The sequence below is a fragment of the Capra hircus genome, chromosome 18 (assembly GCF_001704415.2).
Source record: "Capra hircus breed San Clemente chromosome 18, ASM170441v1, whole genome shotgun sequence".
Lineage (NCBI taxonomy): Eukaryota > Metazoa > Chordata > Mammalia > Artiodactyla > Bovidae > Capra > Capra hircus.
Genome location: NC_030825.1, coordinates 3154516 through 3172681, shown reverse-complemented (window position 1 = coordinate 3172681; position 18166 = coordinate 3154516). Strand labels below are relative to the sequence as shown.

The 18166-nt window shown below is 48.5% G+C and overlaps 1 protein-coding gene across 3 annotated transcripts in view; it reads left to right on the top strand.

Annotated features, from left to right (window-relative positions):
- LOC106503078 (pyruvate dehydrogenase phosphatase regulatory subunit, mitochondrial) overlaps window positions 9629-18166 on the top strand; it is a 41265-nt gene continuing 32727 nt past the window's right edge. Inside the window, exons 1-2 of one of the 3 annotated variants that reach the window (XM_018061698.1) lie at window positions 9629-9737; window positions 10510-10632. The gene's annotated coding sequence lies outside the window, so the exon portion shown is untranslated. The other 2 variants (XM_018061697.1, XM_018061699.1) reach the window with 2 other exon arrangements.

The window sequence follows — 18166 nt, the reverse complement described above, 5'->3', positions numbered from 1 at the left end:
GCAATGAGTGGGCTACGCTGCCCGGCTGACACCTTAGCAGTCTTTGAATGAATTAGGGCTTCCCAGGCGGCTCCGTGGCAAAGAGCCTGCCTGCCAGTACAGGAGGCCTAGGAGACATGAGTTCAGTCCCTGGGCTGGGGAGAGCCTCTGGAGCAGGGAATGGCAATGCACCCCGGTATTCTTGCCTGGAGAATCCTATAGACGGAGGAGCCTGCTGGGCTGCGATCCAGAGGGTCGCAGTCTGATGCGGCTGAGCACATGCAGAGCCCACATGTTTTGTGTGTGATTTTTCGGGTAAAAGCTCCTTGGCCAACTTCAATCTTCAGAGGCATTTAGCTTCTGTTCTCAAAAGGAGCTAAGAACAAAAGGGTCTTAGCCAGAAAGGGAAGCTTAAGACCATCCAGCTCTCTCACCTGAATGAAAAAGTGAGGCACAGAGGTGGGGAGGTGACTTCTCAGACGGCTGATTAGCAGCAGAATGAGCACCCCTGCCGTGGGCTCTTTCTCTGACCAGGTACACAGGCTTTGGGACCTGTGTGACCAAGTAAGACCCCAGCCCTCATCCAGCTCTGGGCAGCAGCCACTGGCCTGACCCCAAGAGTCTGCCCAACCCGACAGACTTCCAGTGGGCGCTTCTGACCTTGGTCCTGGTTCCCATCTTGGTTGCCCAAAACGACCTGAGGCACAGCAGTGTCTTCTCAAATTACTTGCTAAATACAGAGAGAAAACAGTGATTTTCAGTGGAGAAAATGCAGCTAAACCATGTGATTCACGTTAACGGCAAGGAGAGTGGAACAGATGGACATTCCGTGCCTCCTGATACAACGTACTGAGAACACAACACCCTTTCTGCAGTCTTCTTGTCAAAAGTGCAGAGCCTGAATCTGTCATGCGGAAACACTGGACAAACGCATACCAAGCCATGTTCTACAAAATTACTGCCCTTTACTCAGTCATGAAAGATAGAGACTGAGGAACTGTTCCAAATTAAAGGGGACTAAGGAGAGACTTAATAACAGCTCAGTGTGTAATCCTGGACAAGAAAAACATGTTACCCAACACACTTTCTGAGAGAAGCTCTTTGGAAAATTGGGTCTCTAGGTTTTTAAGGCTGTTTCTCTACTACTGAGACCAGGGGCCCAACAGCAGTTCTTACTTTGTAATAGTTTGAAGCAACCAATAAAGATGCCTTGAACATGAAAAAAAACTTTTCTGACCTTGTATTGTGTTACACTAAGATTGATGACTGGCTTCTCATAAACGATGGAAATCAGAAGACAGTGAAAAGAAAAACTTCCAACGTAGAATTTTTTTAACCTAATGAAAATAACCTTTAAAATAAAGATGCTGTCAGATAAACAAAAGCTGAGAGAATTTATCACTATGAGGCTTGCACAAAAGGAATCCTACGTGGAAGAATAAGAAGTGTTCTAAAAGGTAAACATGTACTTGAATATAAGTAAGGGTTTAAATAAATCATATATTAATTTTAATTAGATGAATTTTAAATTAAAAAAAATAAGTTTGAAAATTTCAAATTTAAAAATATATGAATGTTGTTTGTACAAACCAGTGGAAATGACTTTAAAATATATGCCCTATTTTGTAGATGAAGAAACTGGGTCTCAGAGCAGAATAACATTCTCGCCCAGGATCACGTAGCCAGCCAGAGGCACAGTTGGAGCTAGGATTAGAACCCCGGTCTGCCTTTCCCTGCACTGTCTGGATTCTGGGTAAGCGCTGTGGGTGGTCAGGTTCCCTAATGGGTGGGAGGAGCTTCCTGAAATGGTCTTCCAGGGGAGAAGCTGGCCCTCGCTCACGCCTCCTAGACTCCTGAAGGCAAGGTGTTTCCTCTGGGAATCTGAGTGGGGCCTCCTGACGCTCCCACTGTTGCTCAGCAGCCAGGTCCCCACTTCTTGGGCAGCAGCTGTACTGGGACTGAGCAGAGCAGGCCCTTTCAGAGGCTCAGAGCCCACGCCCAGTTCCACTAACTCATGGTCTCACTTGGGAAGCATTCCCGTGGGGTGGGAGGGCTTTGGTACCCCCATCAGTTCAGTTCAGTCGCTCAGTCGTGTCCAACTCTGAGACCCCATGAACCGCAGCACACCAGGCCTCCCTGTCCATCACCAACTCCTGGAGTCCACCCAAACCCATGTCCATTGAGTCAGTGATGCCATCCAACCATCTCATCCTCTGTCGTCCCCTTCTCCTCCTGCACTCAATCTTTCCCAGCATCAGGGTCTTTTCAAATGAGTCAGCTCTTCACATTAGGTGGCCAAAGTATTGGAGTTTCAGCTTCAGCATCAGTCCTTCTAGTGAATATTCAGGACTGATTTCCTTTAGGATGGACTGGTTGGATCTCCTTGCAGTCCAAGGGACTCTCAAGAGTCTTCTCCAACACCACAGTTCAAAAGCATCAATTTTTTGGCGCTCAGCTTTCTTCACAGTCCAACTGTCACATCCACATGACTAACTGGTAAAACCATAGCCTTGACTAGACGGACCTTTGTTGGCAAAGTGATGTCTCTGATTTTCAATATGCTATCTAGGTTGGTCATAACTTTTCTTCCAAGGAGTAAGCATCTTTTAATTTCATGGCTGCAATCACCATATGCAGTGATTTTGGAGCCCAGAAAAATAAAGTCAGCCACTGTTTCCACTGTTTCCCCATCTGTTTGCCATGAAGTGATGGGACTAGATGCCATGATCTTCATTTTCTGAATGTTGAGCTTTAAACCAACTTTTTCACTCTCCTCTTTCACATTCATCAAGAGGCTTTTTAGCTCCTCTTCACTTTCTGCCTTAAGGGTGGTGTCATCTGCATATCTGAGATTATTGATATTTCTCCCGGCAATCTTGATTCCAGCTTGTGCTTCTTCCAGCCCAGCGTTTCTCATGATGTACTCTGCATGTAAGTTAAATAAGCAGGGTGACAATATGCAGCCTTGACTTACTCCTTTTCCTATTTGGAACCAGTCTGTTCCATGTCCAATTCTAACTGTTGCTTCCTGACCTGCATACAGGTTTCTCAAGAGGCAGGGCAGGTGGTCTGGTATTCCCATCTCTTTCAGAATTTTCCACAGTTTCTTGTGATCCACACAGTCAAAGGCTTTGGCATAGTCAATAAAGCAGAAATAGATGTTTTTCTGGAACTCTCTTGCTTTTTTGATGATCCAGCAGATGTTGGCAATTTGACCTCCAGTTCCTCTGCCTTTTCTAAAACCAGCTTGAACATCTGAAAGTTCATGGTTCACATATTGCTGAAGCCTGGCTTGGAGAATTTTAAGCATTACTTTACTAGCGTGTGAGATGAGTGCAATTGTGTGGTAGTTTGAGCATTCTTTGGCACTGCCTTTCTTTGGGATTGGAATGAAAACTGACCATTTCCAGTCCTGTGGCCACTGCTGAGTTTTCCAAATTTGCTGACACATTGAGTGCAGCACTTTCACATCATCATCTTTCAGGATTTGAAAAAGCTCAACTGGAATTCCATCACCTCCACCAGCTTTGTTCGTAGTGATGCTTTCTAAGGCCCACTTGACTTCACATTCCAGGATGCCTGGCTCTAGGTGAGTGATCACACCATTGTGATTATCTGGGTTGTGAAGATCTTTTTTGTACAGTTCTTCTGTGTATTCTTGCCACCTCTTCTTAATATCTTCTGCTTCTGTTAGGTCCCTACCATTTCTGTCCTTTATTGAGCCCATCTTTGCATGAAATATTCCCTTGGTATCTCTAATTTTATTGAAGAGATCTCTAGTCTTTCCCATTCACATAATTCCTATCAACTCCTGCCAAAACTGCTTCAAGGCAAGTCCTCAGATCCCCAGTTCTCCCGATGCCCTCACTGATTACTGTGCAGACCTCCCACACTCGGGAAGTTCTCAGATCCCCAGTTCTCCATGCCTCTCACTGATTACTACGCAGACCTTCCATACTTGGGAAGTCCTCTGATCCCCAGTTCTCGATGCCCTCACTGATTACTGTGCAGACCTCCCACACTCGGGAAGTCCTCTGATCCCCAGCTCTCGCGATGCCCTCACTGATTACTGTGCAGACCTCCCACACACAACCAGTGACTGCTGTCAGGGCTGCTTACTGACGATGGCTATGTGACAGGTCCCTCCTTCTGACCCCTCAGAAATTCAGCCTGAATGTTCCAGGGAGCAGCTAAACTCTAGAAAAGCCCATGGCTGTGGGGCAGGGGAGGGCCACTGTCATGGGACCTGGCCCCACTGATGTGCACTTGAGGAATGTGGTTGGGGAGGGGCACTGGTACATGTCAAGTCAGCTGGGCACAGGCTCTCCTGGCCTCCCGATTGCCTTTCTCCCTAAAGAGCTTCCTGAGCACTGGCCCTCTGCAGGGAGTTAGAGGACAAACAACAAATGAATGAATCAAAATTATTGCCTTGGAGCACTTCTGAAATACTCCTGCTCCACAGAAGGTGGACTGAGGGGCAGAGCACTAGATTCATGTCAAACAAAATCAGGGAACCAAAGGTTATCCTGTAAGAGCGTCTTGCAGCTCTCTCAGAGAGCCGTGGTTTGTAGGCTCTGCAGGCACATCTCAGACACCTGCCCCACAGAAAACCATGCCTGGTGCCCACAGAGTACAATCCACCTGCTTCCTGGAGGCAGAAATTGGCCTCCAGTGTTTTTTTAAAACAGCTTCATTGAGATTTAACTCACATACCCTTCAGTTCACTCTTTTAAAGGTATGAAGTTGGGCTTCCCAGGTGGATTACTGGATAAAGAATCCACCTGCCAGTACAGGAGATTGCAGGTTCGATCCCTGGGTCAGGAAGATCCCCTGGAGGATAGCATGGCAACCCACTCCAATATTCTTGCCTGGAAAATTCCATGGACAGCGGAGCCTGGCAGGTTACAGTCCATGGGGTCACAAAGAATTGGACATGACTGAAGCAACTGAGCATGCATGCATGCAAGGTATAAGAGTCGGTGGTGTTTAGCACATTCACAGAGTTGCGTAATCATCACCACAACCGATTTTGAGAACATTTTCTTCATCACCCCCAAAACAAATCCCATATCCAGCAGCAGTCACCCCTCTTTCTCCCCAGTGTCCCATCCCAGTCTCTTGTAGCCGTAAATCTACTTTCTGTCTTATAGATCTGCCTGTTCTGGTCATTTGCCACAAATGGAATCATATAATTTGCAGCCTTTATGGCTGGCTTCTTTCACTTAGCTCAATGTCTTCAAAGTTCATCCATGTTGCAGCTTGAACCCACGCTTCATTCCTTTTTTATTGCTGGACAGTGTTCCATTGTATGGATATCCTGTATTTCATCTGCTGATGGGCATCTGAGTCGTTTCCACCTATTGACTATTCTTCATAATGCTGCTAGGAACATTAATGTGCAAGTTTTTGGCATCTGTTTTTCAGAACATACTTACAGCAGCTCAGTTACCAAACAGGAGCCATTGCCCCAGTCGCTGTTCTTGTCAGGGAAAGTAGTAAATCCCGAAAGCAAGCACTAAAGGAATTTGCATCCAGAAGAAGCCTCATGCGAGCGGCCCCTCTGGGTGCTGCTCCTAAGCAGCAGCAGAGAGACCGGGAAGGGGACTGCTCCTGGCTCACAGTGGAGAGTTTTCTGTAGCTCTCACTCTGCTGTGGAGAAAAAGGAAAACTGTAATAGCAGTTTGTAGGTGGATCCCAGTGTCGGTCTGAACTTCAAAGAGCCTCCATCAGTACCGTCTCCTAGTTGTACAATCAAGATGTTGAAATGGTTGGGCCTCTCTTATCAGTTACTTCCTAGAGAGTATTCAGCTCTCCTTTCTTCTATTCAGTGTGTTTCACCCAGCTCTAGTTGCATCTTTGAGGAAAGAACACATGAGTCTCCTAACAGACGAACAGATCGCTAAGTAGAAATGGTCTGGCGGGAGGACGTCCTGGGGCAGAGGATGAAGAGCCAACTGAAGGACCTGCTGGGCACTGGTGAGCAGGCAGAGGGAGGGATGGGAGAGCCTTCTGGGCGGCTGGGGGGGGTGGGGGTGTCAGGTCTTCCTCAAAAGGCTGGGTGTAGTCACTCAGCTCTTCCTGAGAAGAGACACAAGAAACAGCTAAGGAAAGAGTCCCCTCTACCTCTGACAGAAGCTCCTTAGGGTCAGGCTTCCCAGTGGAGGCAAACCAGGTTTTGCTCAGTTAAGCACCATCAACAGAACTGTGTGAGTGTCCCAATATGTTCACAGAAGTGGCTGTGAAATGGTTCCATTACACTTTGAGGGGAAGGGAAGAGTTCCGGAAAATGACTGATAAGTGTGAACACCCAGCGCCATGCAGGGAAAAAGCTGGAAAGCACAGAAGCCAAGTTGGCCAAGATCAGCGGATGCCGGGGTAGAGCTGCCCACAGGTCACCCATACCCACGCAGCTCACTGGATTCCCAGGGCACCCCCTTAGCAAGCGAGTCTCCACCACAGCCACGGAGTTCATGCAGAAGTCCTAAGGAGCTCAAAGCAGCCCCGGGCCCCTAGGGACTCCCACCAGCGCCCACCACAGGCATCAGGCTAACAGGCCTGGCACAGATTTCTGCTCTTCGACCGTGTGTCACCAGCCTCCACAGTCATTCAGTTTGGCTCATCACCCCCACTTCCCACAGCCTGGAGCCCCTGGTGCCGGGCGGTATGTTTGTTTGCAAGAATAATATTAAAAGTATCTGTGGCACAAAAGTTTTAACAAGTTTTGGGCCAAGTAGTCTATACACATTGTTTTGAGTCTGCGAAAGCAAACAAAACAGTGCCATTGCCCACTTTACAAGCGAATAATTGAATGCTGTGATGATTAATTTTATGTGTCAACCTGGTTAGAAGGCGGTAACCAGATGTTTGATTAAGCACCAGTCTAGATATTGTTGTAAAGGTATTTTCTGGATGTGAATAACAGTTTTATCGCTAGACTTTGAGTAAAGCAGATTACCCTCTGTACCTGGGTGGGCCTCATCCATTCCGGTGAAGCTCTTAAAACACAGAGTTCCTGTGGACGAAGAAGGAATTGGGTCTCCACACTGCCTGGGAGCTGGAGACCCCAACATCAGCTGGTCCCTGGGTTTCCAGCCTGCCCACCTGTCCTGCGCATTCCAGACCTGCCAGCACCACTGTCCTGTGAGTCACTCCAACATAAATCTCTCCCTCTACGTACATGCACAGCCTGTTGGTTTTTCCTCTTTATAGTCTTTGTTGGGAACTCCCACAGACGCCCAGGAGAGGTAACATCTCACAAGGTCATACACCAAGGAGGGCTGGCATCCAGACCCAGGCCAGGTCAGCCCGAAGTTGTACTCTTAACCAACCAGCACAACCACCGTCTCAGCTCTGACTCTGAGGGGCTCAAGTCAGATGATGCCTGGGATCCACCTGTCTGAGGGTCCCTGACTCCACAGAGCCTCTCTTGCTAAGAACAGCAGAGATGGTCCCACCCCTTTGGGAGGCAGCACCCCAAGAAGCCACTCCTCAGTCGCTCTTACGTTCCAGGGACCATGCTGCGTTATCACCTCTCCAGGGAGATTTTATTAGTCTGACGGGTTTCTAATGTCCACCTAGTGCCCTCTATAGGAGGGGCTGTCTAAACCCAGGAAACCCCATTTCCTAGGCCACAGCGCCACCTACTGCTGGTTTATATGGACAGAGCTTCTTTAAGAACCAGCTCAAGCCCTACATCATCCACAAAGCTTTACACAACTGCTATTTCTAGATATGAGGGAAGTTTCTGGAACTTCCAGGAACTACCTGTCTTTCAGCCTTGTTGATTCCGGCTCATTCTGACGAAACCGGTTTAGATTCCCTAGGTGGTCCTAATGTACCACCACTGTCTCTACCACATTTCTTGGCACTAACTTGAATATTTACTACTTCATGTAAATATTACATGTGAGGCCTGGTTTTCATTATCTGTAACATGAGAATATGCTTTTATAGGCCTCACTTTCCTCACAGGTGCAGGAATTCAGCCATCCCCAACCTTTTGGGCATCAGAGGCCAGTTCCATGGAAGACAGTTTTTCCACCGACTGGGGTAGGAAGGGATGGTTTCTGGATGATTAAAGCGCAGTACATTGATTGTGCACTTTCATTTCTGTTATCACATCAGCTCCACCTCAGATCGTCAGGCTTTGGATCCCAGAGGTTAGGGATCCCTGAAACTCACACAGTTGTGATGAAGTTTCAACTGGCACAATGCCTGGCACAGGAGCCACTGGGAATATGACCCTGTCTTACAGGTTCTCTGTGAAATAGCAGGTGTTTTACTGCAAAACTGCAGCATGATTTATGGGTGGAGGTTGGTGTGCTGAAGGCATTGGCTGTTTCCCTCCCCACGGGTGTGAACTGGAATGCATACAGAGCCCTGGTTTCCACGCAGACAAGGGCTCACAGGTACGTGGTGGACACGCAGTGTACCAGGTTCTCACCGAGGAGTCACTGAATGCTGGATGTCAAGTCTAGTGACAGCAACAGTAGTCTCAGGGGGAGGAGCGGGGCTTCTCCCCAGCCACGTGCCCACTGCATGGAGAGTGACTCTGTAGACGTTTGTGTGTCTTCCTTATCTCGGTTCCCAGATTCTCTTCTCTGCTTTGAAAACAGGACAGTGGTTTTATAAGCAACGTTTACTCCCTTACCCAGCATGACGCCTGGCCACAAGAAGCCATCCATTAAACAAAACTGGCTTGTGTGGTGAGGCGAGCTTGAATCCAAAGACTGGGAACTGGTGAGTGTGGCCCCCAACACAGCCGAGCCTGTGCCGTTAGATCGCTGTCCATTCGGGCATTTTTCCTGGACTTTGTGCCAAACACAGTTCTAAGTGCGAGAACATAGTCATGCATGAAATGTAGGTACCGTGTGCGAGGGTAGATTTTGCAACTAGATTGGAAAGACGTTCAACACTGATCTACCATAGTGATACGTTCTAGAAAGGAGAGAAAACAGGACGATGTGATAGGAAGCGAGGCGAAGGAGTCGGTGGTGAGCTCCTCAGAGGACGGAGTGAATGATTCCTCTTCTGGTCCAGACTAGCAGGGAAGGCGCAAAGAGAAAGATCCAGCCCAGAGCTGAGATCTTACCCGGCCTCCGAGGTCGGACCGGTCCAGTAGACCGGATCCCCGATTTGCCCTGCTAGCGATTCCCCAAGAAGACTCGGGCGACTTCCAAAAAACAAAGCGGATGTCCGTCCAAGAGCCTTTACTCCCTGGAGTAGAGTGTCTTTGGGTTGCGGACCACGGGGTATCACATTTGGGCACTCGCCCCGACGGAAGCGAGAACACACACACACACACACACACTCACTCACACTCACTCACTCACTCTCCAGCGGGGCTGCCGCCGTCTCGGCAGCATCTGTAGAAATCAACGGCCCGAGGCTAGAGTCCTAAAAGGCAGGCTCCGAAAAGGCAAGCCTCCACTTCGCCTCCATCTTGGAGGATGCGGAGGCGGGAGCCCAGTCCAGGGGCGGAGCCTCGCGAGACCCAAACAAGCCCACGTGTCAGGGGCGGAGCTTCGCCACGGCCTCGCGGCGCGCGTGCGCGAGTGAGCTTACGCGCCGGCGTACCCTTGCCCGGGACCGTAAAGCGCGGAAGGTCGCGTCTCCGGCGTCCCCGGAACCTCACGCCCTCCGCCCCGCCCCCTCCCCGCCCTCACCCCCCCTTCCGGCCCCCAGGACCCCTGGGTCCTCCCGTGCCTGCCGCCCCGCCTCAGCCGAGGCGGCCGCCCGTGAAGTAAAGGGAGGCTCTGGTGAGGACGCCGCTCCGGCCTGCCGTCCGCGCGGGCCTCGGCGGCCCGGTACCCCGCGCCCCCCGCCTTCTCCCGTGGTCTGGCTCCGGTAGCTCCGGCCGGCCCTGGGGAGCCGCGTCCCCGCGTTCCCTCAGCCTCTCTGCGGCTGTGACGCTTCGCAGAGCCGTGCCGAGGCCGGGGCACCGGCCCGGCGGGCGCCCAGCGCGGCCGGGTGACCTCTGTCCCGGCGCCCCTCGGCCGTGCACCGCCCCCCGCCGCGCGTCAGGCTCGTCCACCCGGGTCGTCTCTGCAGGTGGAGTCGTTTTCCCGCGTGGGGACGTGCTTGTGCTTGACCAGCTGGTCAGCTGCTGCAGAGTCGGCAGCGAGGTTACCTGGGAACGTCCAGGCGGGGCAGGGAGCTTTCTTCTAACGTTTGACCCTTTGGGACTGATGTGCATGGCACTGAGGTTTGAGTGAGGCATCTTCAAGTCTGTTTTCCCCGTGCGTTTGTGAGCGTGGTGTACGGGGTGCGGGGCGAGGAGAGAGCCGGACTCAAGGGGCGCTTTTCTCGGGCTAGGGGTTTGGATCAGGTTCTCAAACTTCGTATCACGGGGGGCACTTGTTGAAAGATGCAGCACCGTAGACCAGTAGGAACAGACTCTCCAGAGGAGCCTGTCAGTGTGTGTCTGCGTGTTTTAAACCAGTTGCGGGAGGTGGGCTTTATGCTGAGGGAGGTGTGGGGAATGGTGTGTTGATCCATTTAGCACACCATTAATAGACGCTTCTCACCCAGGGTCCCTCGTGACCAGCAGCCAATTTGTGCGGGATGCTGTGACCATGCAGAGGAACAACTCACAGGAGCTGGAGCTGTCTTCTTCTTATCTGTGGAAGCACATCTGAGCATAACCAGAGACAGGTTTGAAGTTGTTTAGCAGAAATTACACACATGATTGGTTTTCAGTCAGATGTGTTTTACTTCATCTTTGACATTTTCCATTTCTTCTCTACTGATTGGGTCTCCTTTGCCCTCAGGCTGTATTTGCTGTTGCTGCCAACCTCCTGGAATAGACTCTGTTGCCTGCCTTCCTTTCATTCTTTGCATCCGCTGTAAATCCTTCTTTGATTTGTTCTCACCACTTCACTGACCCTTGAAGGTCATGATGAGCACAAGGTCAAAAATCTTTTTCTTGGTTCTTATCACTCTGGTCTTTTAGTATTATTTCTTTTTGAAACTGAAACGTTATTATGTTTCTAATACCACCTTTGCTAACCCTTGTGGTTCTGGCCTCCTTTACAGCTACCCTTTTTTAACTCAGTTTAATTTAGAGGTAGCATGGAATAATGATTCAATGGCAGGCGCTAGTGCTAAACTGACAGGCTTTCAATTCAGGCTCTGCTGCTCATCAGTATCGTAGGAGCTTGGATCAGTCATTTCAGTTCTCGGCGCTGCTGTTTCCTCAGGCGTACAATAGAAATTGTACCATCTCTTTCATGGATGTGTGAGGATTAAATTAGCAGTATACATAAAGCGGTGTCTGGCACATAATAATTACTTATAAGAATATTACCCTTTTGGAAAAAAGTTATTTCATGTTACTTGGCTCTCCCCTCACATCTGGGGCCCTAGGCTTGAGATCTGAGTCATCGCTTAATCTTTTTCCCCATCTTCTTTGTTCTTTGTCCTCATTCGTTTTATCTCATTCAAGTAGTATTTCCAAGGTGCCTACGGTGAATGCTGAGAAAAATGCTGATTGAGTTACACCTGGTCCCTGCTCTCAGAGATTTCCATTATCAAGGACTAAAGGCTCCCACTTTCCGAGTGCTTCTGAGGTGCCATTTGCCCTGTTTTTCCTGCCCTATCTGCTTTGGTCTTGCAGCAGCCATGTGAAGTAGAACTCCTAACCCGTGTTACAGATGAGCAGCCCGAAGCACAGAAATTGAATAACTTGCTCAATGTCATACAGTTGATGAGAGGTGAGGGAGATTCTCAAACCCAGATCTATCTGCTTCTAAAATCTTTATTCTCAGATGAGTTCCTGTTTTGCTTCCCTGGTCAGCAAACAGACTGTTACAGAGTGTGGCTGGCTCTGAGCTGGGGGATGTGCAGGGTGTTTAGGGGAACATAGAGGAGTCACCTAACCAACTGTTGGGGGGAGGGTGGGGACAAATAAGATATCACCCAGGCTGAGAGCTGAGGGGATTATCTTTATTTGGCGAGGAGGGGTGGCAGGAACTGCCAGTTAGAAGGTAGAGCTTGCACAGATCCTGGAGGTGGAAGAGAAAGTTCATGCTGGCATGTGTGCAGAATTACAGCAGTTTAGATTTGATGAGAGTGTGAGAGGTGAGAAGAGAAATGAGACCAGAGATAAGTGAGCAGACGCGGAAGGGTCTTGCACTTCCTCTTAAGGAATGTGACTTTGAGGGCACCAGATAGTCATTGCAAGATGCAAGCAGGGGCACGAAATAGGGTTTTCATTTTAGAGGTGCACTCAGGCCCCTGTGTGAAGCCTGGGGGGCATCTGGAGAACCGTGGCGCAGGTCAGAGGTGGGGAGCCCCATGGGGAACCTTCCGCAGTGAACTGAGAGAGAGGTTTGTGGTCTGTGCTCAGGACAGGGCAGTGCAGACGGAGAGAAGTGGGTCCGTTGGAGGGAAGTGTAGGCTGTAGGCTTGTCAGTTAGGCCTGGATGATTGCCTGGAGAGAGGAGGTGAGAGAAGGGGAGGCATGCGGGATGACACCTGGGACTCTACTGAGTGGGGTGCCCCGGGGGACAGAGGAAGTGGAAAGGAGTTGGAGATTGAGGAACACGGCTTTACCTTTGAGATGTGCTCAGTCTGACCCGTGGGAGTCCAAGTGGAGGTGGCTCTTCTTCGGCTGGACCTGCAGGTCTGAGCTCAGGGATGGGTTAGGCCGTCAGTCATGGTAGGAAAGGATGTCAGTGTAGACAGGGATGGATGGGGAGAGCAGCTGGCCTCAGGGAGCCCTGAGGGACATCCACACAGAGGGAAGGGCAGAGGAGAGGCTGGTGGGATGTGATAAGGGAGGAGGCTGCCCAGCAAACCAGGGAAGCGTGTGAGCAGGAGGGAGCCTTCAGTGGGCCGGTGGGGTGGCGCCCAGGCTGTGCCCTGGGAAGCAGTAGCCTTTGTGTTCCCCGTGAGAGCGGTGCTGTGGTCTAGTGGGGAAGAAGCCCGACCAGTTTGGTTTAGGAGAGAGTAGGTTGGGGGAAAAGTGAGAAACAAAGTATGAGCAATGCCTGTGTACTTACTTATTGTGTACATGTTAAGAAATTTTGCTTAAAACGTTCCTTGACCAACCATGCCATCACCAAGGTCATAAAAGAAAGACTTAAGACACAGGTGATGGCAAACAGGTGGACATCAGGGCAGCTCATTGCTGCAAAAATAACATGAAAATATCATTAACACTGATATTGTGAACTTTGAGTGGAGGGAAATCTTAATTTCATTCTGTTTTTGAGTTTTTGCAATGACCATTGTTTTATAATTTAGAATTTTAGAAATTAAACGTAGCTAATTGAAGAGTGTTATGGAGCTTTGCTTTTTCCGCTTAAATCTCCTCGGCAGGCCGAGGGGTACTCGAGCACGTTTAAATGCTGATGAGAAGGAGGGAAATGTGAAGTTACATGAAAGAGGAGAACAGTTGATGGAACTCGATTCAAAGGAAGGAGGCAGGAAGTGGGAGCCAGGCCTCTGTGAGGGATTACCTTTGACCCTGTGAAAGAAGGCAGAGATGGTTGCAGATGCAAAGGGGGTTCCAGGAGGGGTCTCAGGAAACAAGATGAAACAGGTTATTTGCTGTGATGAAGGAAGAGAGGACATGAGGTCAGAGGTTAGGAGAGGAGCAGAGTTACAGGTTCAGAAACCAGATGTAGACAGAGATGTGCCTGCGCTTAACAGGAAGTAGCCTGGAGCCGGGTAGGGGTGCCTGCTAGCTTACGCCACAGAGGAACAGGGTCTTTTCAAGGATGACCGAGTGGTAATGGTTCAGAAGCTAGGAGGACGCTGACCGTACCTCTTGATGGTGAGGGTCAGGCAAGTCTGGGTCAGTCTCTTGTGGGGTCACTGCTCCTTTCTCCTGGGGAAGGGAAGGAACACAATTATACACACAATGCAAAGGAATAGAGGAAAACAGTGGAATAGGAAAGAGGTCTGTTCAAGAAAATTAGAGATACCAAGGGAACACTTCATGCAAAGATGGGCTCGATAAAGGACAGAAATGGTGTGGACCCAGCAGAAGCAGAAGATATTAAGAAGTGGCAAGAATACACAGAAGAACTGTACAAGAAAGATCTTCATGAAAAAGAAAAAAAAAGATCTTCATGACCCAGATAACCACGATGATGTAATAATTCACCTAGAGCCAGACACCCTGGAATGTAAAGTCAAGTGAGCCTTAGGAAACATCACTACGAACAAAGCTAGTAGAGATGATGGCATTCCAATTGAGCTATTTCAAATCTTCAAAGATGATGCTGTGAAAGTGCTGCACTCAATATGCCAGCAAATTTGGAAAATGCAGCAGTGGCCACAGGACTGGAAAAGGTCAGTTTTCATTCCAATCCCAAAGAAGTTCAGTTCAGTCACTCAGTCATGTCCGACCCTTTGCGACCCCATGGACTGCAGCACGCCAGGCCTCCCTGTCCATGACCAACTCCCAGAGTTTATTCAAACTCATGTCCATTGAGTCAGTGATGCCATCCAAACATCTCATCCTCTGTCCTCCCCTTCTCCTCTCGCCTTCAATCCCAAAGAAAGGCAGTGCCAAACAGTGCTCAAACTACCTCACAATTACACTCATCTTACACGCTAGCAAAGTAATGCTCAAAGTTCTCCAAGCTAGTCTTCAATAGTACATGAACTATGAACTTCCAGATGTTCAAGCTGCTTTTAGGAAAGGCAGAGAGATGAACCAGAGATCAAATTGCCAACATCCGTTGGATCATCGAAAAAGCAAGAGAGTTCCAGAAAAACATCTGTTTTATTGATTATGCCAAAGCCTTTGTGTGGATCTCAATAAACTGTGGAAAATTCTGAAGGAGATGGGAATACCAGACCACCTGACCTAAATCTGTATGTAGGTCAGGAAGCAACAGTTAGAACTGGACATGGAACAACACACTGGTTCCAAATAGGAAAAGGAGTACATCAAGGCTGTATATTGTCACCCTGTTTATTTAACTTATATGCAGACTACATCATGAGAAACACTGGGCTGGAGGAAGCACAAGCTGAAATCAAGATTGCAAGGAGAGATATCAAAACCTCAGATATGAGGATGATACCACACTTATGGCAGAAAGTAAAGAAGAACTAAAGAGCCTGTTGATAAAAGTGAAAAAGGAGAATGAAAAAATTGGCAAAGCTCAACATTCAGAAAACTAAGATCATGGCATCCGGTGCCATCACTTCATGGCAAATAGATGGGGAAACAATGGAAACAGTGACAGACTTAATTTTTTTGGCTCCAAAATCACTGCAGATGGTGATTGCAGCCAAGAAATTAAAAGATGCTTACTCCTTGGAAAGAAAGTTGTGACCAACCTAGACAGCATATTATAAAGCAGAGACATTACTTGGCCAACAAAGGTCCATCTAGTCAAGGCTATGGTTTTTCCACTAGTCATGTATGGATGTGAGAGTTGAACTATAAAGAAAGCTGAGCACTGAAGAATTAATGCTGTTGAACTGTGGTGTTGGAGAAGACTCTTGAGAGTCTCTTGGACTGCAAGGAGATCCAACCAGTCCATCCTAAAGGAGACCAGTCCTGGGTGTTCCTTGGAGGGACTGATGTTGAAGCTGAAGGTCCAGTACTTTGGCCACCTGATGTGAAGAGCTGACTCATTTGGAAAGACCCTGATGTTGGGAAAGATTGAAGGTGGGAGAAGGGGACAACAGAGGATGAGATGGTTAGATGGCATCACTGACTTAATGGACATGGGTTTGGGTAAACTCCGGGAGGTGGGGGTGAACAGGGAAGCCTGGTGTGCTGCGGTTCATGGGTTGCAAAGAGTTGGACACGACTGAGCAACTGAACTGAGCTGAACTGAACTTCCACCCGTGCTATCACATTCATTCAGGTGCAGCCAGAAGTAGTAGTATCTCGCAAATTCCACCTCGTTCTGCCAGCAGGTGATCGAGAGCTAGACTGTTGTCAAGAACTACATTAGCCAAAGAAATGAGAGGACTTGTCCAATCTGTGCCATCATATAACAAACTGATGAGATTTCTCAGTGTTGCTTCATGAGAGGTAAAACCTCCCTGTGAAACTGCGGATCTAATGGCCAGCCCTACCTCCACTGAGATCATTCCTAGTGCTCTCTGGGTACAGTGTGAGCCAGAGTGGTCCTGTTGCAGATGAAAATCCCACTCACCTTGTAGTCCCTACACTATGTGTTCCTTTAAAGTGAACTTTATCAGTGCATTTATAGTCTGTAGCCTGGCTGGAAAAGCACAGGGCCAGAGTTCTGTAATGTGGTGGTTTGGGTGTCTGCAGAGGACGGGATGCAGATCTGAATGTCCATCTCAGAGTTGTTAGTTGGAGACATCCTTGAAGGACGTTGTTAAGTGGAGACATCCTTGAAGGACGTAACTGTTGTTGTAACTTTAAACAATGAGGGAACAACAGACCGTTATGTTGATAATGAAGTGAGTAAAGCTCGACAACATTGAACAAGATGTTCATGTAAGATCCTGCTGAGTGTAGTAGCAAGAATGGCTATTAACAATCTAACCCATTGCACCATTTAACTTGTCTGATGATGCTTTTTTTTAAAATATATAATTGAATTTACTTATTGTTAATTGAAGAATAATCGGCTTTACAGTGTTGTGTTGGTTTCTGCCAAACATCAACATGATTCAGCCATAGATAGACCTGTGTCCCCTCCATCATTTATTTATGTGAGTGTGTGGCACTGTCAGCTGCAGCATGGGGATCTTCAGATCTTCACTGTCATGTGGGATCTTAGTTCCCCAGTCAGGGATCAAACCACGCCTCCTGCGTTGCAAGGTGGATTCTTAACCACTGGGCCAGCAGGGAAGTCCTGATGCTGCCTGTCTTTTGAATAGGTATCTCAGCTCTTCCACTGGCTTTACAGGCGTTGTTCTTCTCTTGTGACCTGTGGCGTTTCTGGAGGTAAAAGCTTTAGTCTGGACAAGTGTACCCAGCTAAGAGATCCCTTGCTCTTTGCCAGCAGTGGGAGTGGTTCAGATTACTTTATAGGTGCCTCTCCATATTGGCATTAGTTGGTCTTCAGAGAACCTTTCTTATCAGGGTTTTGGGTTTTGTTTTTGGGTTTTTTTTGTAATTTTTATTTGTTTACTTTTGGCTACACTGGGTCTTTGTTGCATTGGGCGGGCTTTCTCTAGTTGCAGCTGGCGGAGGCTCTCTTGTTTTCGGTGTGTGAGCTTCTCACGGCTGTGGCTTCTCTTGTTGAGGAGTACAGGCTCTAGGCCAACGGGCTCAGTACTCGTGGCTTGTGGGCTTAGAGCTTGGGCTCAGTAGCTGTGGCACACAGGCTTAGCTGCTCTGCAGCATGGGAAATCTTCCCGGACCAGGGATCCAACCTGTGTCCCCTGCATTGGCAGGCAGATTCTTTTTTTTTTTTTTTTTCATTTTTTATTTTATTAGTTTTGGCAGGTGGATTTTTAACCACTAGACCACTAGGGAAGCCCTGGTCACTTTATTTTTTAAGTGATTAAAATTTTTAAAATTTTCCTTTTATTGGAGTATAGTTAAATTATAATGCTGTGTTAGTTTCAGGTGTACAGAAAGTGGGTCTGATATAGAAATCTCTGTTCCTTTTCAGATTTTTTTCCCAAATAGGTTATACAGAAGATCGAGTAGAATTTCCTGTGCTATATGCTCGGTCCTCATCAGCTTTATGTAATAGTGTGTGTTTATCCCACCACCCCATATTCCCCCTTTAGTCACCATAAATTTGATTTCTAGATCTGTGAGTCTGTGTTTTGTAAAAAGTTCACTTGTGTGGTTTTCGTTTGTTAGTTGTGTTTATTTTGGCTGTGCTGGATCCTCACTGCTGTGTAGACTTTGCTCTGGTTGCGGTGAGCAGGGCCTGCTCTCTAGGTGGGGTGCTCAGGATGCTCGCTTCGTGGCCTCTCTTGTTACGGAGCTCGTGTTCTAGGGCGCTTGGGTTCAGTACCTGCGGCGTGTGGGCGCAGGAGTTGCGCCTCCTGGGCTCTCGCACACAAGCTCAGTAGTTGTGGTGCCTGGGCTTAGTTGCTCTGAGGCATCAGGGATCTTCCTGGATCTGGGATTGAACCCTTGTCTCCTGTATTAGAGGGAAGACTCTTTCCCACTGAGCCCCCAGGGAAGCCCTATGTCATTTTTATATTGAATTCCGTGTGTGAGTGCTATCACATGGTCTCTGTCTCTCTCTGTGGGGCTGGCTCCACTTGGTGTGGTAATCGC